We start from the raw sequence: 24,470 nt of genomic DNA on the forward strand, positions 1-24,470 counted from the left end.
TGGTCTCTTTTTCTCTTTGGGCTTTAGGTTCCTTGTCTCTAAAGTGAGGATTGGACAATATGACCTTTGAAGTGCCACCTTGCTCCATCAGCTTCTCACAATTAGATAATTAGCACCTTTCAGGAGGCCAGACTGGAAGGGGTTAAAAGTATGGCCTTCAGGGGTGCCTGGGTGGCTCAGTGGGTTAAACATCCGACTTGGGCTCAGGTTATGATCTTGCAGTCCGCGTGTTTGAGCCCCAGGTCGGGCTCTGTGCTGACAGCTCAGAGCCTGGAGCCTGCTTTGGACTGTGTCTCCCTCTCTCTCTGCGCCTCCCCCACTTGCTCGCGCGTGCACACTCTCTCTCTCAAAAATAAATAAACATTAAAAAAATTAAAAAAAAAAAAAAGAAAAAAGCATGGCCTTCAGGGCCAGGCAAACCGGGACAGGATCCCTAGCTCCACCATTTAGAGCGTGACATGGCCAACGCACTCAAATTCTCCAAACTTTCTGCACTCCCGAGTAACAAAGTTATTATGAGCATCCAATGAGATGCTGCAGGAGTTTACTCTAGGGCCTGGTACACAGTGACTATTTGATCATTGAGAACTGTTACCATTATTGTCCGTATCGAAGACACAGTGGTGATGAATCAGAAAGAAAGCTTCTTGAGGCACCTGGGTGGCTCAGTCGGTTAAGCATCCCACTCTTGGTTTCCACTCAGATCGTGATCTCACGGTTTGTGAGTTCAAGCCCCACATTGTGCTTCACACTGACAGTGTGGAGCCTGCTCAGGATTCTCTCTCTCTCTGCCCCTCCCACTCTCACTCTGTCTTTCTCTCAAAATAAATAAATAAAAACTTAAAAAATATTTAAAAATAATAATGAAAGAAAACTTTTTGCACAAGTCCGAATTTCAGTTGGGCCTTGAAGACTAGTTAAGATATAGACAGACTGGGGGAGCAAGGTGGGAGAGGGGGTTGCATGAAGGAAAAGGGGTCATATGAGCAGAGGCCCGGAAGCAGTCAAGCAGGAGGGGTGTTGCAGGCTGTGGCGGGGGCTGCACCAGGCAGGAGCATCCAGTAGGGACGTCACAGCCCATGGGCACCCGTTAAGTCAGGACCTCTATGTCAAATCCCACAAATGACACAAAAGCTCTAAGCCCCTGAAGCCTCCCTACTTTCTGAATGCTCAAACTCTGGAGGAGGGATACAAAGCAAGTTTCACTTGGCCATTGAGTCATTTCAAACACTGCCATTTTTTAAAAGTGAGTTTATTTCATGGATATTAATTGGCCATTACTTATTTGCTCACAGTGAAGTCAGCAGAGACTACAGGTAGATGTGGAGCAGGCTTCCCGCACCCGGATGAAAACTGAAAGACCAAATCAGTACTTCCAGAACACTCACAAAGGGATTTTCCAAAACGTGCGCAACCTGGTTTCAGATCTCAGGACTTGAAAGAGAAGTCAGTTTGACCCTCTATCAGATGCAGCACACAGAAGGCCGATAGCTCAGCTGGTGGGTATGCATTTCAGGTACAAGGTATCTGCTCGGCGGTGCTACCTATCCTCCCAACTCGCCTTGCTGGACACCCCATTTGTTCCAGACAAGAGAGGGAAGCCAGGTGAACCTGACACAGCTGCTGAATTATCCAGAGATGTTCCCTGGCATACCCCTTCTTCACTCTCCACATAGCAAACACGTGAAAGCCTCCTTAAACAGGAGAACAGGGCAGTGGGGAGTCATGGTGAGACTTTCCCCCCAAAATACTAAAACAAAAGACTAACACATGACCACTTAACAATATCCTAACATCAAGGGGGAATAATGTGGAAATGTGAGAAATATAATTGTTCACGAATTCAGCTGTGTAAACTAAGATGTATATCGTGGTTCTATTTGTCCTCTAACAATGTAAACATTGCATATTTTTTATTCGTTAGAAACTGAAATGAAAAACCATAGCCTTCAGGGTGCTTGGGTGGCTCGGTTGGGTGTCTGACTTTTGGTTTTGGCTCAGGTCGTGGTCTCACAGGTCTTATGGGTTCAAGCCCCCTGTCAGGCTCCTCACTGACGGTGCAGAGCCTGCTTGGGATTCTCTCTCTCTGCCCCTCCCCCGCTCATGAGCATGCTTTCTCTCTCAAAATAAATTTAAAAAGTTAAAAAAAAAAACTATAGCCTTCATCTCTCAAAGAGATAAACCACTGCTGTGTGGGTTTTGTCTCCCTCCTCTGTTTAATCATCCAATTCCTTTGACTTTGTCTCAGCTGAGTAGAGCCTGATATAACTTCAGGGGCTCCAGAATCACCCATTTGCCTGTGACCTAACCTGAAATGCTCCTCATCACAGAATTATTTCTCTATGTTAAGGCATTCTACAGAACTCCAGGACTCTCCTATTAAAATGTGAGCGTGCCTACTTATCACACCCAACACTTTAATGGTCATTCTCACTTGAGCACAGGTTCATTTCTCAGGTAATCAGTTGTGGTGTTGTTAAAGAAGAACAGGGTCTTGGGGAAGGGTTTCCTGAAAAGTGAAATGTTGAAGAAAGGAGAGAATAGTCCAAGGCACCAAGTACTTCCCATGGAGCAGATAGACCATGTGTTGACCAGGAAAGGCAACAGAGTGGAGTTTAGAGCACCCGAGAGTTTGTTCCTTTGCGTTCCTAAGTACCTGTACTAAGTACTAAGTACCTGTAGTGAGCAGAGCAATGATGGTGGCAGGCTTCCTCTGCAGAAGCTGGTTTTTAAGCTACACTGCATGACAGGGCCCCTTCAGTGGCCTTGGGCAGCAGGAAGCCCAGGACACCTGGGATGCTAGGAAGAAGTCAATAAAGAAATGGTTCCTAAGAGGAGGCAGGAGGGTACCACGGCAGTTCCTGTGTGTTCCTGGTTTGGGTATCTCATCAAGATAGAATTTGTGCTTGTCTATGGGGAGTTTTGATAGATATGCCCCATCTGTCAGTGTTGCTGCATCAACCCTGGCAGGTTTGCTGCTAAAAAGCAACATCTCAGTAGCTCAGCCTTTACTGGGAGTTTGTATGGTGTGACCCATAGCCCCAAGAGGGTCCCTTTGACATCATTTACTTAGTATTGTTACTTTCATAATAATATTAAGACTCATTTGCCTTTTCCTCTGTATTAACATTTTCTCTGACAGAGCAAACAACTGTAGGTAAAACTGATGCTTGGGGCGCCTGGGTGGCGCAGTCGGTTAAGCGGCCGACTTCAGCCAGGTCACGATCTCGCGGTCCGTGAGTTCGAGCCCCGCGTCGGGCTCTGGGCTGATGGCTCGGAGCCTGGAGCCTGTTTCCGATTCTGTGTCTCCCTCTCTCTCTGCCCCTCCCCCGTTCATGCTCTGTCTCTCTCTGTCCCAAAAATAAATAAAAAACGTTGAAAAAAAAATTTAAAAAAAAAAAAAAAAAAAAAAAAAAAAACTGATGCTTAAGGCAACCATGGCAGTAGTCATTGTATTCTTCACTGCTAGGCACTGACAAGGAAAAACAGCCATTGCCACCTAAGAATGTCCTTGCTGGGAGTGCCAGGCTGGCTAAGTCGGTGGAGCATGAGACTCTTGATCTCAGGGTTGTAGGTTTGAGCCCCATTTGGGTGTAGAGATTACTTAAAAATAATTTTTTTGATTTGTTTAATGTTTATTTATTCTTGAGAGATACAGAGAGACAGAGCATGATCAGGGGAGGGGCAGAGAGAGAGGGAGACACAAAATCTGATGCAGGCTCCAGGCTCTGAGCTGTCAGCACAGAGCCTGACATTGGGCTCGAACCCACGAACCTCAAGATCATGAACTGAGCCGAAGTCAGACATCTAACCTACTGAGCCACCCAGGTGCCCCAAGATTACTTAAAAAAAAATCTTTAACAGAGCGCCTGGGTGGCTCAGTGGGTTGAGCATCTGACTTCAACTCAGGTCATGATCTCACAGCCCGTGGGTTCGAGCTCCACATCGGGCTTTGTGCTGACAGCTCAGAGCCTGGAGCCTGATTCAGATTCTGTCTCTCTCTCTCTCTCTCTCTCTCTCTCTCTCTCTCTCTCTCTCTGCCCCTCTCCCATTCACACCCTCTCTCTCTCTCTCTCTCTCTCTTGCAAAAGTAAATAAACACTAAAAAAAATATTAAAGAAATAAACAAAATCTTAAAGAAAAAAGAATGTTCTTGCTGAAGCAGTAAAAAATAGTGTTAATTGTATTAAATTTCAACATCTTTAATATTCTGCATTGGGATGGTTGTCTTAAGGAAAAGCACTTGCTCAGTTGAGTTGCAAAGCTGAGGTATCGATTCTGCATGGAAATGTCATTTCAGAAAAAGGACTAGTAGAAATGATTATTAAGACTGGATTATTTAGCAGACATTCTCTCTTAAATGAAGTAAGTAAACCTGTCACTTCGGAAAACAACTGTCCGTATTTGTTGCCAATAGTAATATACAAGCTTTCAAGTCAAAATTAGAATTTTGGAAAACTTGTATCTGTTACGAAAAGACTTTTTTGAGGAGATTGTTGATGGTACTAATGAATGTGATTTTTTACTATATACTGAAATGTGTCAACAACTAGGAGCTCCACATACCCCAGCAGAATCCATATTTTGATTGAACAAATTACTATTTGTTACAAATCAGGTATGGGGAAAAGATTCAAATTGCAAGATAGACCTATGAATTTTAATGCAAATTTTCATTGATATGGTTTCAGATTCTACATTGCAACTGACCTTTAAGAAAGTACCTCTTGTTGAATTGGGTTGATAGAGCATCAAAGACTAATACCCATTATCTGAAACTCTATATTATCTGAAAAATCTACAAAAGACTCTGATACCTGATTTTCTTCCTACCCCTCAACCAAAACAACATATCACAAACAAATTAAATGCAGAAACAAACGTGAAAATCCAACTGTCTTCTGTTGGATTGACATTGAAGAGATTTAAAACATCTCTTTTAAGTTTATTGTTTGAGATAATATATAATTATTTTTCATAAATATTTTATACTTTATATTAAAATATAACAGGATTATTTTTGTTATTTTTAGAGAGACTAATAAATAAATATTTAAAATATCTCCCTTGGGGTGCCTGGCTGGCTCAGTCAGTAGAACATGCCACACTTATCTCAGGGTGGTGAGTTTGATCCCCACATTAAATCTACAGATTTAATCTATCTACAGATAGATTACTTAAGAAAAATAAAATAAAATTTTTGGGGTGCCTATCTGGCTCAGTCATTAGAGCATGCAACTCTTGATCCAGAGTTGTGTGTTTGAGCTCCACCTTGGAGGTAGAGATTACTTAAAAACAAGATCTTAAAAAAAAAAAAAAAGCAAAAAATAAATAAAATAAAATATCTCACCCTTAATTTCTAACATGGTGAATAACAATCCATATAATCGACATTAAGCAAAGCTTTTTAGGGTCCTCAATTTTTTCAAAAGAATTTTTTATTACTTTAATTTAAATACTTAAATTTAAATATTTAAATATTTTTATTTAAATTTATTTTTGAGAGAAAGAGAGACAGAGTGTAAGCAGAGGAGGGGCCGAGAGAGAGGGACACACAGAACCCCAAGGAGGCTCCAGGCTCTGTGCTGTCAGCAGAGAGCCCGACACAGGGCTCAAACTCCCAAACGGCAAGATCATGACCTGAGCCCAAGTCGGACACTTAACAAACTGAACCACCCGGGAGCCCCTCAATAGTTTTTAAGTCAAAAGGGGTCCTGACACCAAAACATTTGACAATGGCCAGTATACAGAAAGAATGCCCTTATCAACCCAGACCCCATTGCTGATACTAGCTGTGTGACCAGAGTCAACTGGTTGGTCCTCAGTCTTTTTTTTTTTTAATTATCATTTTTTAATTTTTTATTTTTATATCCAAATTAGCATATAGTGCAACAATGATTTCAGGAGTAAATTCCTTAATATCCCTTACCCATTTAGCCCATCCCCCCTCCCACAACTCCTCTAGTAACCCTCTGTTTGTTCTCTATATTTAAGAGCCTCTTATGTTTTTATATTATTTTTGCTTCCCTTCCCTTGTGTTCATCTGTTCTGTGTCTTAAAGTCTTTATATGAGTGAAATCATATGCTATTCGCCTTTCTCTGACTAATTTCGCTTAGCATCATACCCTCTAGTACCATCCACATAGTTGCAAAAGGCAAGATTTCATTCTTTTTGATTGCCGAGTAATACTCCATTGTATATATATACCACCTCTTCTTTATCCATTCATCCATCGATGGACGTTTGGGCTCTTTCCATACTTTCACTATTGTTGATAGCACTGCTATAAACATTGGGGTGGATGTGCCCCTTTGAAACGGCATGCTTGTATGCCTTGGATAAATACCTAATGGTGCATTTGCTGGGTCATAGGGAAGTTTTATTTTTAATTTTTTGAGGAGCCTCCATACTGTTTTCGAGTGGCTGCACCAGTCTGCATTCCCACCAGCAGTGCAAAAGAGATCCTCTCTCTCTGCATCCTCGCCAACATCTGTTGTTGCCTGAGTTGTTGCTGTTAGCCATTCTGATAGGTGTGAGGTGGTATCTCAGTGTGATTTTGATTTGTATTTCCTGATGATGAGTGATGGTGAGCATCTTTTCATGTATCAGTTGGCCATCTGGATGTCTTCTTTGGAGAAGTGTCTATTCATGTCTTTTGCCCATTTCTTCACTGGATTATTTGTTTTTTGGATGTTGAGTTTGATAAGTTCTTTATAGATTTTGGATACTAACCCTTTATCTGATATGTCATTTGCAAATATCTTCTCCCATTCTGTCAGTTGCCTTTTGGTTTTGCTGATTGTTTCCTTCGCTATGCACAAACTTTTTTTTTTTTTTTTAATTTTTTTTTTCAATGTTTTTTATTTATTTTTGGGACAGAGAGAGACAGAGCATGAACGGGGGAGGGGCAGAGAGAGAGGGAGACACAGAATCGGAAACAGGCTCCAGGCTCCGAGCCATCAGCCCAGAGCCTGACGCGGGGCTCGAACTCACAGACCGCGAGATCGTGACCTGGCTGAAGTCGGACGCTCAACCGACTGCGCCACCCAGGCGCCCCATAAACTTTTTATTTTGATGAGGTCCCAATAGTTCATTTTTGTTTTGTTCATTTTGTTTTGTTTCCCTTGCCTCTGGAGCCATGTTGAGTAAGAAGTTGATGCGGCCAAGATCAAAGACATTTTTGCCTGCTTTCTCCTCAAGGATTTTGATGGCTTCACATTTAGGTCTTTCACCCATTTTGAGTTTATTTTTGTGTGTGGTGTAAGAAAGTGGTCCAGGTTCATTGTTCTGCATGTCACTGTCCAGTTTTCCCAGCATCACTTGCTGAAGAGACTGTCTTTATTCCATTGGCTATTCTTTCCTGCTTTGTCAAAGATTAGTTGGCCATACGTTTGTGGGTCCATTTCTGGGTTCTCTATTCTGTTCCATTGATCTGAGTGTCTGTCTTGATGATTACAGCTTTGTAGTATAGCTTGAAGTCCAGAATTGTGATGCCTCCTGCTTTGGTTTTCTTTTTCAAGATTTCTTTGGCTATTCGGGGTCTTTTCTGATTCCATACAAATTTTAGTATTGTTTGTTCTAGCTCTGTGAAGAATGCTGTTGTTATTTTGATAGGGATTGCATTGAATATGTAGATTACTTTGGGTAGTATTAACATTTTAACAATATTTGTTCTTCCTATCCAGGAGCATAGAATCTTTTTCCTTTTTTGTGTGTGTCTCCTTCAATTTCTTTCATAAGCTTTCTATTGTTTAAAGTGTATAGATTTTTCACCTCTTTGGTTAAATTTATTCCTAGGTATTTTATGGTTTTTGGTGCAATTGTAAATGGGATCTATTCCTTGATTTCTCTTTCTGTTGTTTCATTGTTGGTATATAGGAAGGCAACTGATTTTATATCCTGCAACTTTGCTGAATTCATGAATCAGTTCTAACAGGTTTTTTGGTGGAATCTTTTGGGTTTTCCATATAGAGTATCATGTCATCTGTGAAGAGTGAAAGTTTGACCTCCTCCTGGCCGATTTGGATGCCTTTTATTTCTTTGTGTTGTCTGATTGCTGAGGTTAAGACTTCCAATACTATGTTGAGTAACAGTGGTGAGAGTGGACATCCCTGTCTTGTTTCTGACCTTAGGGGGAAAGCTCTCAGTTTTCCCCATTGAGGATGATATTAACGTTGGGTTGTTCATATATGGCTTTTATGATCTTGAGGTATGCTCCTTCTATCCCTACTTTCTTGAGAGTTTTTATCAAGAAAGGATGCTGTGTTTTGTCAAATGCTTTCTCTGCATCTATTGAGAGGATCGTGTGGTTCTTGTCCTTTCTTTCATTGATGTGATAAATCACATTAATTGTTTTGCAGATATTGAACTAGCCCTGCATCCAAGGTGTAAATCCCACTTGGTCATGGTGAATAATATTTTTAATGTATTGTTGGATCAGGTTGGCTAATATCTTGTTGAGGATTTTTGCATCCATGTTCATCAGGGAATTTGGTCTATAGTTCTCCTTTTTAGTGGGATCCTTGTCTGACTTTGGAACCAGGGTAATGATGGCTTCATAGAAAGAGTTTGGAAGTTTTCCTTCCATTTCTATTTTTTGGAACACACTCAAGAGAATAGGTATTAACTCTTCCTTAAATGTTTGGTAGAATTCCCCTGGAAATGCCATCTGGCCCTGAAATCTTGTTTTGGGGGAGATTTTTGATTACTAATTCGACTTCCTTACTGGTTATGGGTCTGTTCAAATTTTCTATTTCTTCCTGTTTCAGTTTTGGTAGTTTATATGTTTCTAGCAATTTGTCCATTTCTTCCAGATTACCCATTTTATTGGCATATAATTGCTTATAATATTATCTTATTATTTTTTTTTCTGCTTTTTTGGTTGTGATTTCTCATCTTTCATTCTTGATTTTATTTATTTGGGTCTTTTCCTTTTTCTTTTTGATCAGACTGGCTAGTGGTTTATCAATTTTGTTAATTCTTTCAAAGGACCAGCTTCTGGTTTCATTCATCTGTTCTACTGTGTTTTGGGTTTTGATAATATTAATTTCTGCTCTAATCTTTATTATTTCCTGTCTTCATCTGGTTTGGGGTTTTATTTGCTGTTCTTTTTCCAGCTCTTTAAGGTGTAAGCTTAGGTTGTATATCTGAGACCTTTCTTCCTTCTTTAGGAAGGCATGGATTGCTAGATACTTTCCTCTTAGGACTGCCTTTGTTGCGTTCCAGAGGTTTGGGGCTGTGGTATTATCATTTTCATTGGCTTCCATGTACTTTTTAATTAACTCTTTAACTTCTTGATTAGCCCATTCATCCTTTATAGGATGTTCTTTAGTCTCCAAGTATTTGTTACCTTTCCAAATTTTTCTTGTGGTTGATTTTGAGTTTCATGGCGTTGTGGTCTGAAAATATGCATGGTATGATTTTGATCTTTTTGTACTTGTTGAGGGCTGATTTGTGTCCCAGTATGTGGTCTATTCTGGAGAACATTCCATGTGCACTGGAGAAGAATGTATATTTCTCTGCTTTAGAATGAAATGTTCTGAATATATGTGTTAAGCCCATCTGGTCCAGTGTGTCATTCAAAGCCATTGTCTCCTTGTGGATTTTCTGTTTAGATGATCTGTCAATTGCTGTTAGTGGGGTGTTGAAGTCCCCTACTATTATGGTATTATTATCAATGAGTTTATGTTTGTGATTAATTGATTTATATATTTGGGTACTCACACATTTGGCACACAAATGTTTACAATTGTTAGGTCTTCTTGGTGGATAGACCCCTTAATTATGATATAATGCCCTTTTTCATCTTTTGTTACAGTCTTTATTTTAAAGTCTAGATTGTCTGATAGAAGTATAGCTACTCCAGCTTTCTTTTGTCAACCATTAGCATGATAGATGGTTCTCCATCCCCTTACTTTCAATCTGAAGGTGTCTTTAGGTCTAAAGTGGGTCTCTTGTAAACAGTTAATAGATGGATCTTGTTTCCTTATCCAATCTGTTATCCTATGTCTTTTGATTGGAGCATTTAGTCCATTAACGTTTAGAGTGAGTACTGAAAGATATGAATTTATTGCCATTATGTTGCTTGTAAGGTTGAAGTTTCTGGTGGTGTTCTCTGGTCCTTTCTAGTCTTTGTTGCTTTTGGTATGTATGTATGTATGTATGTATGTATGTAGTATGTATGTATGTATGTATGTATGTATGTATGTATGTATGTATTTTTTATCTTTTCTCCCCTCAGAGAGTCCCCCTTAAAATTTCTTACAGGGCTGGTTTAGTGGTCATAAACTCCTTTAATTTTTGTTTGTCTGGGAAACTTTTTATCTCTCCTTCTATTTTGAATGACAGCCTTGCTGGATAAAGAATTCTTAGCTGCATATTTTTCTGATTCAGCACATTGAATATATCCTGCCATTTCTTTCTGGCCTGCCAAGTTTCTATGGATAGATCTGCTGCAAACCTGATCTGTCTTCCCTTGTAAGGTAAGGACTTTTTTTCTCTTACTGCTTTCATTATTCTTTCCTTGCCTGAGTATTTTATGAATTTGACTACTATATGCCTTTTTGATGGTCGGTTTTTGTTGAATCAATGGGAGTCCTCTGTGCTTCCTGGATTTTGATGTCTGTGTCTTTTCCCAGGTTAGGAAAGTTTTTTGCTAAGATTTGCTCATATAACCCTTCTACCCCTTTTTTCTCTCTTCATCTTCTGGAACCCCTATGATTCTGGTGTTTTTCCTTTTTTTTTTTTTTTTTTTTTAAATTTTTTTTTCAACGTTTTTATTTATTTATGGGACAGACAGAGACAGAGCATGAACGGGGGAGGGGCAGAGAGAGAGGGAGACACAGAATCGGAAACAGGCTCCAGGCTCCGAGCCATCAGCCCAGAGCCTGACGCGGGGCTCGAACTCACGGACCGTGAGATCGTGACCTGGCTGAAGTCGGACGCTTAACCGACTGTGCCACCCAGGCGCCCCAGGTGTTTTTCCTTTTTAATGAATCACTGATTTCTCTAATTCTTAAATTGTGCTCTTTTGCTTTTGTCTCCCTCTTTTTTTCTGCTTCATTCTTCTCCATAAGTTTGTCCTCTATATCACTGATTTTCTGCTCTGCCTCATCCATCCTTGCAGCCATGGCATCTATTTGAGATTGCAGCTCAGTTGTAGCATTTTTTATTTCATCCTGACTAGCTTTTACTTCTTTTGTCTCTGCAGGAAGGGATTCTAATCTATTTTTGACTCCAGCTAGTATTCTTATTTTTGTGATTCTAAATTCTAGTTCAGACATCTTGCTTGTATCTGTGTTGGTTAAGTCCCTGGTTGTCGTTTCCTCCTGCTCTTCTTTTCGGGTGAATTTTTTTGTTTAATCATTTTAAAGGGAGAAAAGGAATTAATGAGGTAAAAAAATTAAAATTGAAAAATAAAAACAACACACACACACACACAAATAAGATAAATGAAGCTAGATCCTAGGTGTGTTTTGGTCTGGGGTTTGAAAGGGGCTTGATAGATTAGAGAAAAAAGGGGAAAGAAAAAAAAAAGGAAATTGTTTGAAATTTTGAAAAAATGAATACACTGAAATAGAATAAAATAAAATGATGGAAGTAAAACAGAATTTGAAAAAATTTACAAAAAAGAAAAAATATAGTAGAAAAAAATTAAAGAAAAATATTAAAAAAAATTTTTTTTTCAACATTTATTTATTTTTGGGACAGAGAGAGACAGAGCATGAACGGGGGAGGGGCAGAGAGAGAGGGAGACACCGAATCGGAAACAGGATCCAGGCTCTGAGCCATCAGCCCAGAGCCTGACGCGGGGCTCGAACTCACGGACCGCGAGATCGTGACCTGGCTGAAGTCGGACGCTTAACCGACTGCGCCACCCAGGCGCCCCAAGAAAAATATTTTTAATAAAAATTGAAAATAAAAATAATTTTTTCTCTTTCTGTATTCAAGAAAAAGAAATGACAAAGAGATGAAAAAAAAGAAAATTAAATAGATGGACGAGTGAACAGACTGAAATACTATTGAAATTACTTCGTTTTCCCCTAGAAGCCAATGAAGCGTTTTACAGTCTGTAAACTAAGCAGCCAGAGAAATTTGTGTTCCTGAAGAGCGAGGTTGGCCCAGTTGGGCGGGGCTTGGTGTAATGGCTCCATTCTCCACTAGATGGCGCAGCTTAGCTTATTGGGGTGGATTGTTGCGGTGCTTGTAGGTGCGTATGGGCATGCGCGAGGGCAATGAAAATGGCGTCTAGTATAGGAACTCTGTTCTCCCGGATCAGCAATCACCCGCCCGTCCTTTGTCTTCAGCTTCCATCCACTCCCCGCTTTTACACGGTCCGTGACCAAGCCCCAGGCACCACCTCCCTCCTGAGTTTTGTCTCAGATGCGGCTGTTTTTCCCGACCCCTTATTTCTGAGGGACTGCGGCTTTGACCTGATCTGCCCGTTTGCGGGAGGGTCTCACCGAGCAATGGCCGGGTGCCGGCCGCTCCCAGGAACGTTCGCAGGCTGCGCTGCTGCCGACGCCCAGAGACTGCGGCCAGGTGCCAGCCCGCCCTGGAAAAAGTTCGTGAGACAGTGTAGCAGCAGCGCCTCAGGGATTATGGAAAATCACAACACGCATCTGCTTTAATGACCTTGTTCCAGGACCAGCAAATGTGGTTGTTCTCCCAGGTCCACTGGGGCCTTGCCTTTGGGGGACCGACACAGCCTCCACCAAGTGTCCTCCCAGCAGGGGAACCGCCTCTCCCCCTGTGGCCTGAAGAACCCCGGACCCCACTCTGCTCCTGAGGATTCGCCCTTCTCACCAGAGCACCGCCAGGTATGGAGCTGCGGAGTTTCAGACCCTGCATTCCCCCTGTTTATAGTCTTAAAGGAATTTGAACCCTCTCCTTTCTCCTTTCTCCATTTTTAGTTCAGTCCCTGTGGCTGTTTACACTTTTCCACTTTCTCTCCAGCTGCTTTTCCTGTATTCTCCACTCCCCATCTAGCTCCCTGCCCTCTGTGGCTTCTCTCTCCCCCAGTTCACCTCTCAGTTCACATACCTGCTGAGTTCTGTGGTTCAGGTTGTGCAGATTGTTGTGTTAATCCTCCAATCGGTTTTCTAGGTGTGCAGGGTGGTTTAGTGTTGGCCTGGCTGTATTTCATGGATGTGAGACACACAAAAAACTTCCATGCTGTTCTGCCATCTTGGCTCCTCCCCTGGTTCTCAGTCTTTTTATAAATATAAGACAGTAAAATCAGTTCTTACTCATAGGTTTGTTAAGAACATGAAACAGGAGTGCCTGGGAGGGTGACTTGGTTGAGAATCCAACTTCAGCTCAAGTCATTATCTCACATTTCATGAGTTTGAGCCCCACATCAAGCTCACTGCTATTAGCACAGAGCCCTCATTTGATCCTCTGTCCACCCCACCCCACCCCTGCTCTATCCCTCCCCTGTTTGCTGTCTCTCAAAAATAAATAAAACAACACCCCCCCCCCCCCATAAAAGAACATGAAACAAAGCAAAGTAATACCCCTGGGATCTGGCACATAGTATGAACTAAAAAGAAAAATTAAGAAAATTTAGTCTCTTTTCTATAAAAAGATTTTGTTTCCAAGATATGAAACTTCTCTATTAGTAGATCTAAAGTCATAATCTTTTTTTTTTTTTAATTTTTTTTCAACGTTTATTTATTTTGGGGACAGAGAGAGACAGAGCATGAACGGGGGAGGGGCAGAGAGAGAGGGAGACACAGAATCGGAAACAGGCTCCAGGCTCCGAGCCATCAGCCCAGAGCCTGATGCGGGGCTTGAACTCCCGGACCGCGAGATCGTGACCTGGCTGAAGTCGGACGCTTAACCGACTGCGCCACCCAGGCGCCCCAAGTCATAATCTTTTTAATGCCATGTGGATCATCTCTTAGACAATTTCAAGATCTCTAAGAAAGGCTCTTCATATGAGATTTTAGGAGTTAGTGGGCAGTTAAGGGCTGAAAGTGTCAGGGTCATATTAGCTACAGATTAATTTATCAACATGCAGAGTACCTAATGTCTACTCTTTAATTAGTCTGGGGAGGTGGGAGGGACAACTGTAAAGGAAAAGAATCTGTTTTAGGGGAAAAAAAATACCTGAATCCATCTAAGCAGAAGTATAGTGAATAACATGATCTAAAGTAACGTAAATTTCTGAGAAACACGTGGCATCCCATAATAGAACTGAAAGTTTGGAGTGCCTGGCTGGCTCAGTCAGTAGAGCATGCGATTCTTGATCCCAAGGTTGTGAGTTCGATCCCTATGTTGGGTGTAGATATTATTTAAAAATAAAATCTTTTTTGGGGCGCCTGGATGGCTCAGTCAGCTGAGCGTCCGACTTCGGCTCAGGTCATGATCTTGGGGTCCGTGAGTTCAAGCCCCACGTCGGGCTCTGGGCTGACAGCTCAGAGTCTGGAGCCTGCTTCAGATTATGTCTCTCTCTCTCTCTCTCTCTCCCCCTCCCCCACTCATGCTCTCTCTCTCTCTCTCTCTCTCTCTCTGTCAAAAATAAATAAACACTAAAAAAAAAATTTTTTTTAATAAAATCTTTTTCTTTTTTTTTTAGGTTTATTTATTTATTTTGAAACAGAGAGAGCACAAGCGGGGGGGGGGGGGGGGTGGGCAGAGAGAGAGAGGGAGGGAAAGAATCCCAAGCAAACTCCACACTAAAAGTGCAGGGCCTGAGACAGGGCTCCAACCCACAAACTGTGAGAACATTACCTGAGCCAAGATCAAGAGTTGGACGACGTTTAGCCATCTGAGCCACCCAGGCACCCCACCCCACCCCCCACCAAAATAAAATCTTAAAAGAATTGAGAGTTTAGCCTCAAGTTTTCCCAGACTTACTCTTTTTAAGGAAAGTGTTGTGCTTATGATTCATGTTTTTTAAGGAGATAATTGTAGATTCACATGCAGTTGTGAGAAAGAATACAGAGAGATCTTATGGACCCTTCACCCAGTTTCCCCCAATGGTAACACCTTGCAAAACTGTAGCACAATACCACAACCAGAATATAACCTTTGATACCAGCCATCTTACTCAGATTTCTCCAGTCTTATCTGTAAACATTCGTGTACATTGTGTACTTAGTTCTATACAATTTTATCACGTGTTCAAGTATCCATGGCAGTCACCTTGACAACCAATAATCTGTTTTCCTTTCTAAAGTTTTATCATTTCAAATGTGTTCGATAATTGGAAGCATATAAGATGTAACCTCTGGAATAGCCTTTTTCCACTCAGTGTAACTCATCCAAATTGTTGCACGTATCAATAATTTCTTCCTTTTTATTGCCGAGGGGTGTTCCATGGTACAGTTTGTTTAACCTGTAGGAGGGCATCTGAGCTGTTTCCAGTCTGGGGCTATTACAAATAAAGCTGCTATGAGCATTCATGCACTGGTGTTTGTGTGAACACAAATTTTCATTTCTCTGGGAAATTGCCCAAGAGTGTCATTATTGGATCATATGATAATAGCATATTTAGTATTGTAAGAAACTGCCAAACTGCTTTCCAGACCAGCTGTGTCATTCTACATTCTTAGCAGCAATGTATGAGGGATCCTTTTATCCACATCCTTGTTGGCATGTAGTGTTTATTTATTATTATTTTAATAATAGGCACTATTTTTTATTTGCATCATTCTGATCAGTATGTAGTGATATCTCATGGAGGTTTTCATTTGCATTCCTCTGAAGGCTAATGATGCTGAACATGTTTTCATGTGTTTATTTCCATCTGTATATGTCAGTGAAATGTCTCTGTGTACATTTTGCCCATTTTCTAACTGGATTTTTTAATGGTTAAAAGTGGTCTACATTGAAATGGAAATCTGCTTAGTTTTGTCAATAGGACATTCATCTGGCAGAATTTATTTAAATGGAAGTCAGTTTTACCTCCTAGCAATTTCAGAGGTGCTAAGTGTTGTTTATGGCTACCTAATGGGTACCAGTTTTTAAGATAGGATCAGAAAAAAATAAAGCAGGTGGACTGCCCAGATCCTTAGGATCTTCCCCCCTTCTGGGGGTAGTGCTTCACATACACACACACACACACACACACACACACACACCCTTTCCACAGGTCTGCTGGTTCATGTTTATTTCTTTCAACAAAAGGGTGTCAAGCCACTATGAACTATTTCAGGTGAAGACATAGACTGAAATGGCTTGTTTCAATTCAAAGCATCTATCTGCCCCCGTTCCAGGGTGAGGACCTTGAGGGGCACCTGGGCCCAACTAAGTGGATGACTCAGGGATGATTACTGGCTCCCTCTGTAGAACCTGGGCCCAGACCATACTCCACTTCCAGAAAGTCACGTGGCCAGCAGGTGTGCACAAGAGTCCAAAGGGAAGGGAAGCCAGATGCCTCTAAACTGGGAGTTTGGGGATAGGAATCAGAGAGCAGATGTATGGAGGAAGGTCGCTGCTTGGGCAGTACTATTCAGCCTTAGTCAGCAATCCCAGGCTTCCAGTCCTCTGCCCCAACCCACCTTATCAAAGCTTTGAACGTATCAGCACAGGCCAGCGCTCCACAACTTAGTAAGCTGTTCTAAGCCTGACAAAAGATGTTAAAAATATATCTGAAAGTGTTCATTTCAAGCTTTGATTCCACTGTCTGCACATCCTTTGATGTCACATAAAAACTTTCATTCCATTGACCTTGCCCTTCCCAACACAGCTCCGTTTGCTCAGAGAAACCTAAGACGTCTGTTTTCTCCTTCAGAAAAAAAAAAAAAGAAAGAAAACTTTTTCCATTTCATTTTATATTTTCAGTTCCTTTTAGATGATAAGCTGACACTGAAGCACACTAATTGGTTATGTTATTTTTAAATGAATTTTTAATGGCAAATAATTTGTTCCATCTGGGAAAAGGCTGATGGCATTTTCAGCAACCAGGCACAAATCAAGATGGATTATTTCCAGCATTAAAAAAAAAAAAAAGTTTATTTAGATCCACATCATACTGGTGGTTCAGTGTCAGCGGCATTTCCTGATCCTGAAGAGGGGCTAAGCCCTTGGCTGCTTCCCTCATCCCTTGAGGTCACTCGCCTCTCACAATGTTAAAGACTTTTGCTCGCCGCTTTCCCCCACCCCTCCGTGGTTTCTGTCAACCAGTTTCTGGTGGTTGCCGGGCACTACTGTGCTTCACACAGTGGTGGTCGTTTTCGCCGCACTTAACCCGACCATCGACCATCGGGAAAGGCATGAGGCGGTATCAGCGTCAGCAGCTGACCTTGGCTTGTCCGCGTGTTGTTCCCACAGCAAACAGCCTCTTATTTAAGAGGAGGAAGCAGAAGGAGCCATCAAGCATTTAGGGAAAGCAGGGGATAAGATAGTCCTGAGGCCCCATTTTGATCCATCCAACTCTCCCATCTGCCCTCTGGGAACTCCACAATTAAAGGCATCCATAAAAAGAAAGGAAAAAATAGTTCACTGTACACTCACATTCATAGCAGCGTTTTTCACAATAGCCAAAAGTGAAACAACTCAAAGGTCCGTGGATGGATGAATGGATAAACACAATGTGGCATATATGTACAATGAGTAATTTTTTTCTTACGATGAATTATTATTCAGCCATAAAACGGAAGAAAACTCGGGCACATGTTTCAACATGGATGAACCTTGCTAAGTGAAGTAAGCCAGACACAAAAGAGCAAATATTGTATGATTCTGCTTACCTGAGTTCCCCAGAGCAGTCAAACTGATAGCAGCAGAAAGTAGAATAGAGGTTCCCCAGGGGCTGGGAGCGGGGACTAGGGAATTGTTTAATGGGTATAGAGTTGCACTTTGGGATGATGACAAGTACTGGAGATGCACAGGGTGGGGGGAGGGAGAATGGCTGCACAGCGGTGGGAATGGATTTAATGTCATTGAATTACGCACTTAAACATGGTTAGGGGTGCCTGGTGGCTCGGTTGAGTGTCCAACTTTGGCTCACGTCATGATCTCATGGTTTGTGAGTTCATGCCCCGTGTTGGGCTCTGTGCTGACGGCTCAGAGCCTGGATGGAGCCTGCTTCAGATTCTGTGTCTCCCTCTCTCTTTCCCCTCTCCAGCTCATGCTCTCTCTCTCTTTCTCTCTCAAAAATAAATAAACATTAAAAAAATTCTTTAATGGTAAAAAATGGTAAGTTTATGTTTTGTATATTTTACCACAATAAAAAAAGGAAGGAAATATGTTTGTACTTTTCACTTTATTTAAAGATAGAATTCTGGGTATCATTGCTAAGTGAAGCAATGAATGATTAGTGACCAAACTACCCAGTGGAGTGCTGGTAAATGTGCATCAACCAACTTTCCAACAACAATAAAATATCCGTATGCAAATATGTGTACATAAGTTTATTTTTTTAAGTTTATTTATTTATTTTGAGAGAGAGAGAGAGAGAGACGCAGGAGGGGCAGAGAGAGAGAGGGAGAGAAAGAGAATCCCAAGCAGGCTCTGTACTGTCAGCATGGATCCTGATGATGGGCTCAAACACACAAACCATCAGTTCATGACCTGAGCCGAGACCAAGAGTCAGGTGCTTAACCGACTGAACCACCCAGGCCCCGTGTACATAGTTTATTATAAATTTTACCAATATAATGGATGTGGATCACATAATTTACAAATATAAAATATACAAACTCTTATATATCCATTATTTGTCAATAAAACTGAAAAAAAATATATAAACTTTTTATTTAAAATTCCACATAGGCAGTTGATTGTCACAGAATGATTTCATTCACTTTTGCTGAACACTTGTGTTCACAGCCAACAATGGCTGAAGTTGATGAAAAATACAGTCTGATATGAATCTTGGTTGATATGTTAATTTAATGAGTAAGACAAAAATGGGACAGTAAAGACATACGTGGGACCATCACTCATCAATGATGTAAGCAAATATTTTGATGAATTGGATGATAGTTTTTATAATATGTCTTTTTGTGTGTTTGTTTTCTTAAGTAGGCTCCACACCCTGAGGCTTGAACCCTGAAATCAAGAGTCACATGCTCTACTGCCTGAGCCAGCCAGGCACCCCTTCCCTCTCTCCTTGATCTAGCATAGCAGGGACTTATGTTTGAAAGGGGGCCTTAGGATCCTATATCTATCAAAGAAGTATAGGGAGGGGCGCGTGGGTGGCTCAGTTGGTTAAGTATCCAACTTTGGCTCAGGTCATGATCTCACAGTTCATGAGTTCGAGCCCTACATTGGGCTCTGTGTTGATATCTCGGAGCCTGGAGCCTGCTTTGGAATCTATGTCTCCCTTTCTCTCTGCCCCTCCCCTGCTCATACTCTGTCTCCCTCTTTCTCAAAAATAAACATTAAAAAAAATTTTTGTTTTTTTTAAAGAAGTATGGGGATTTAAGTTTAAAAAGAAAAAAAGAAGAAGCATGGGGAAACCTACCACAGGCTCAGCCTTCTGGGCATTTCTTTCTAGTCTTTCGATGCTCGGTACAGCCATTAAATGAACTCAACAATCAGAAAAAAGGGGAAACTCTACAGGATGTATCTTAAGTGAGAATTGAGGAGCTGTCCATTAAATGGGATTTCATTAGTGAGAAAAGCATGCCACAGGAGATACTGGTGGGAAAACTTAATAAGCACTATGATAGAATGAGGCAATAAAAATAGTGCAAATTTCTAGAGGCCTGATTAAGAAAATATTTTTATTTATTTATTTTGTAAAGTAAACTCTACCCCTATCCTGGGGCTGGTGCTCATGACCCCGAGATCAAGAATCAAATGTCCTGGGGCGCTGGGTGGCTTGGTCGGTTAAGCGTCGGACTTCGGCTCAGGGCATGATCTCACGGTCCGTGAGTTCAAGCCCCCCGTTGGGCTCTGTGCTGACAGCTCAGAGCCTGGAGCCTGTTTCAGATTCTGTGTCTCCCTCTCTCTCTGCCCCTCCCCTGTTCATGCTTTGTCTCTCTTTGTCTCAAAAATAAATAAACGTTAAAAAAAAAAAAAAAAAAAAAGAATCAAATGTCCTACCAACTGAGCCCGCCGGGTGCCCCAGAAAATATTTTTTAAAAACCACAAAACACAACTCAGTGACATCTGGTCATCAAATATCATGTAATTCATCAAGACTTTTAAAGAGGAAAAAAAACTGTTACTGACTTATTATAAAAGAAAATAGTTCTCATAGACCCTCCATATTGCCTTTAAATGACTTTCATTATATCTTTTAAAGAGTACAAACATAAACGAGGCATAAAGCCCTATGCATATAACCCTCATATAATTGTAAAAATAAATGTACTACAATACAAAAGAAACCACAAAAACCAACAATATTTTCATGAGCAACATTAATTTAATGTGACGAATGATGTTCTTAAAAACGAGTTGCCACTGTTGGGTTTTAATTGGTTTGTTGAAAAAAAATAAATGAATCAATCAATGAATAAATCTTGACTTCCTCGGTACCAGTAGCAGGCAAATGATGGTATACTGATCCGCCCAGCCCCCACTGACTCTTCACTGCCATGTAAACATTCGGGAGTGGAAAGCACTTAGCTCTCATATCAGGAGAGATATTTTCCCACATTTGGCACTATTAATAAAAAACAAAAGAAGAAAAAGCAAGGAAAGCATATGCACCACATCGTTCATAAATGCGTTTGGGGGGCGCCTGGGTGGCGCAGTCGGTTAAGCGTCCGACTTCAGCCAGGTCACGATCTCGCGGTCCGTGAGTTCGAGCCCCGCGTCAGGCTCTGGGCTGATGGCTCAGAGCCTGGAGCCTGTTTCCGATTCTGTGTCTCCCTCTCTCTCTGCCCCTCGCCCGTTCATGCTCTGTCTCTCTCTGTCCCAAAAATAAATAAACGTTGAAAAAAAAAAAATTAAAAAAAAATAAAAAAAATAAATAAAAAAAAAAAATAAATGCGTTTGGTATTTCATTTCACAGTATTCAAGGTTGCCTGGGGAAAAGATTTTACTTGCTTTATTTTCCTATAACTCATTTTATATTGCTTGAGACCCCATTCCTGCTCAGCAATGAGAAATTCCTTACCAACCCCCTGCCCCTCCACAGGGAAGAGAGTTTCTGACTGTCTTCCTGGAAAGGAACCTTTCATTCCCATTCCCCTACAGGCAGCAGGTAGCACTGTTCAGCATCACCATAGACAGAATCCACCCTGGGACTCTGTAGTAGAGGGCAGTGCTGATGTCAGCTCGCACTTCACTTTCTATTCTCTTTCTATCTCTATCTCTTTTCTGCAAGGCCTGTTCCCCTCAGAAGGCCTGGGACTGTGATAGGCTTTCTCGCTGGCCTGGGGCTGCCCTTGCACCCTGACACACCACCACCACCACCCCCCCGCATCACCACCCCTCCCCACACTCCCCACCCCCAGCCCCATTTTGCCCTCAGGTTTTCTCTGCCTGCAGAGCTCTGTGCTCCCCCCCACCCAGTTCCTTCACTCAACACACCCGATGAACCATAACCAGTTTCTTATCTCAATGTGAGGGCTCTGTTCTCTGTTTTCCAAGCGTTTGGTTGGTTATCTGGAAAGGGACGGGACGGGGTGGGAGGGGGTGCCACTGAAACCAGGGGTTTGGCATTTATGTTAAGTATTGGCATGACTTTGTGTTAAGTATTAGCACTATAGCGAATTCCAGCAAATTCTGTGGACCCTCAAGGGGAGCAGATTTTGCCACCCCCAGATATGCCTCTTTGGCATATTGATTGTCTTAAGCTGATTATTTTTTAAGAGACTGCAAACACAGGTAAAGCTGTGAAAACTGAGAAGTTTCCCTTTTGTAAGAAATATTTACATTAACAAGAGAAATCTCCATTTGTAAGGAGATCTCCATGTACTTGGAAAAGGAGAATGTCTGAATCTCTAGAGGGGCACCTGGGTGGCTCAGTTGGTTGAGTGTCTGACTCTTGGTTTCTGGTCAGGTCATGATCTCATGCTTCGTGGGTTTGAGCTGCGCTCGGAGCTTGCTTGGGATTCTCTCTCTCTCTCTCTCTCTCTCTCTCTCTCTCTCTCAATAAACAAACAAACATTAAAAAATAAAATAAAATATATCTCTAGAAATCTGTTACCAATGGAGAAGGCAAGGACTTAAATCTGCATAACAACCTTACCTTTGTTTATTATGCTTCTCCTTTTTGTCTTAAGCTGAAGATGGTATTTAAGGTTATTTGCTTTGGCCATTTCAGGGAGTTACTCAGTTTTCTGAGGCCCCTCCCATGTACAGCAGGTGTACCTGTTACTAAACTATCATTTGTTTTTCTCCTGTTACTCTGTCTTATGTCCATCTAATTATTAGACCAACCAAAGAGCCTAGAAGGGAAGAAGTAAAACTTTTCCACCCCTACAGCTCCCTGACAAACCAGCACTATGACTACTCCCTGAGCACACACAGTGATTGTTTCATGGCAGCAGATGCAGCTCAGGGGAAACTCACTGATAGGAACTATTAATCACAATTGAAGCTAACAAGAATCAACATAGATCGGATAAGATCAGCCATCTGCAGAAGGATAGCACTTCAAACAGAGTTGTAGACATGAGCCAGTAGCTCTGCCAAATATAATCAGGAGACAAGAGCTCCTCTCGAGTCAATCAAGAGACCAGAGGGCCACTATAGTATGGGCCATTGCATCCTTAGGACTGGAATTTTTTTGTAAATAACCTATTTTATCACATTGTGACTGACATCCTAATAGGAGGATGGTGTTCTGTATGGATGCTAGAATCTAGGGGAGGGAGCCAAAGAGTAAATATTTGTCAGTGTTTATCCTATGCTATAAATACTATGCATTTGACAGATCACTGAAAAAAACAAACGCCCAACACTTACAGGACACTTGCCATGTGTGCCAGGTCAGGGGTAAGTAAGCTTTAAATCCACTCTCCGTTAATCCTGACAAACACATAATGAGGTAGGTTTATCCATCAGTCTTTTGTGAGTCTGATTACTGGGAATCAGTCTCCCAAGCCTGATTTGCTCTGAGGGATCTGATGATACTGGAGAGCTGAACTTGCAAAGCTAAGAGGTTGGAACATAGTGACCCCGCCAACATACAACTTCTCCGAGGGTGCCAGGCCGAAACAGATGGCTGGACTCTCTTCAGTCGTCTTGATTACAAAAGAGATCATCTGTTCCAGCCCTTGGTTGACCCGGGCAGCTTATCAAAGTCATGTTTTTGTTGCAAGATGCTAGACTCCAAATATGCAAAACCCGGATTGGAACAGAGACATGACATGGAGTTCAAATGGACCAGTCTCTGCAGAAACTGGAACTGTTTTCATCACGCATGGCTTTACTCCAAGGCCTCGTAAATAGAAACAAGAATGCGTTCCACTAAAGACAGGTGACGTGTCTGGAATAGCTTGTAGGGGCAAAAGTGGGCACACAGTTGGGGAATGCACTGGCAAGGATTCCAACTGCCAGGAAAGAAGAGGAACCCTCGCTCCCAAAAAAGGCATCTTAAGAGAAAATTTAAAACTTGGATCATTGACATGATAGTCTTATTACAACATGTAAATATCTAAAAGGAGGGAATTATAATTATTCTGACATTATACAGTCTGAGCTGATGACTCCAAGTGATTGCCCCTTGGCGCGGGGAACACCCATCTGCTGCCCTTGCATAATCTAAACCAGCAGGGCTGGGGAAGACTGGCCTGTTGTTTATTGCACCGAGATGAAAGTGGCTAAGTGTGTCTGGTTTGGTAATTAGACCCTTTATTACAGCTCTCAAAAGAAAGCCAGGCCCAGCAAGTTTGTTTGTTTTTTTTTCCCCAGCAACTTTCTTTGTAGCAAAATATTCCTACCTTCTTCCAGACATGGATACTGATCTAAGAGGTATATGTTTATCCTAACAAAAGTATAAAATATGCATATGTATATGTAGAAAATATGTATAAAGTAATGTATTGAAGATCAGAGCAAACTTATAAAACAGTATGGACTCATGATCTGAAAGACCGTGAGACAGGCTTCAAATATGTACATATGGATGTATGAATGGAGGCCCAGGATATTGCATCAATATGGACTCCAAGGAGATGTGGACAGAAAGGAAAAGGAAATTTTGTAATATACTTTTAAATATATTTAATATTTTGTAAAATGCATATACATATTTATGTTTTATTTATACATATATATATTCTTAAAATACTGATTTTACATATTACATATGTAATATATTCTTTATATATTATATGTAATATATTCATATTATATTTATACATATTTATTTTTTAATACTCCTTTTTCTTCCAATCCATGTCTCCTTAAATCCATGCTGATGCAATATGCTGAGGTCCCTATTCATTCACGTCCCCGCCTTCTCCTATTCTTCCACAATCAGATAAGGGAGATAAGATTGAGAACAATGAGCATAGTATTTGTGGTATTTTAGTTTAAGGATGTGGGGGAGTGGTACAAAAGGGCAGCTGTTTCCAAGACTGTGTCTCCACACGTGGGGACAGAACAGTTCCAATGA

General features: G+C 41.4%; 2 long non-coding RNA genes across 4 annotated transcripts in view; one reads left to right on the forward strand and one right to left on the reverse strand.

Moving 5' to 3' along the window:
- LOC147575544 (uncharacterized) overlaps window positions 1-24,470 on the reverse strand; it is a 48,869-nt gene that overhangs the window by 12,932 nt on the left and 11,467 nt on the right. Inside the window, exon 1 of one of the 2 annotated variants that reach the window (XR_015242497.1) lies at window positions 13,043-13,448. The exons of the other annotated variant lie outside the window; for it this stretch is intronic. This is a non-coding gene — a long non-coding RNA (uncharacterized LOC147575544). Of the gene's footprint in view, window positions 1-13,042; window positions 13,449-24,470 lie in introns of those variants that run through there. 2 annotated transcript variants of the gene reach the window in all.
- LOC147575545 (uncharacterized) overlaps window positions 11,950-24,470 on the forward strand; it is a 52,667-nt gene continuing 40,146 nt past the window's right edge. For both annotated transcript variants that reach the window (XR_015242494.1, XR_015242493.1), the window contains exon 1: window positions 11,950-12,819. This is a non-coding gene — a long non-coding RNA (uncharacterized LOC147575545). The remainder of the gene's footprint in view (window positions 12,820-24,470) is intronic.

Source organism: Puma concolor, chromosome D3 (genome assembly GCF_028749965.1).
Source record: "Puma concolor isolate L17-30 chromosome D3, mPumCon1.1.hap2, whole genome shotgun sequence".
In the NCBI taxonomy this organism is placed as follows: Eukaryota; Metazoa; Chordata; class Mammalia; order Carnivora; family Felidae; genus Puma; species Puma concolor.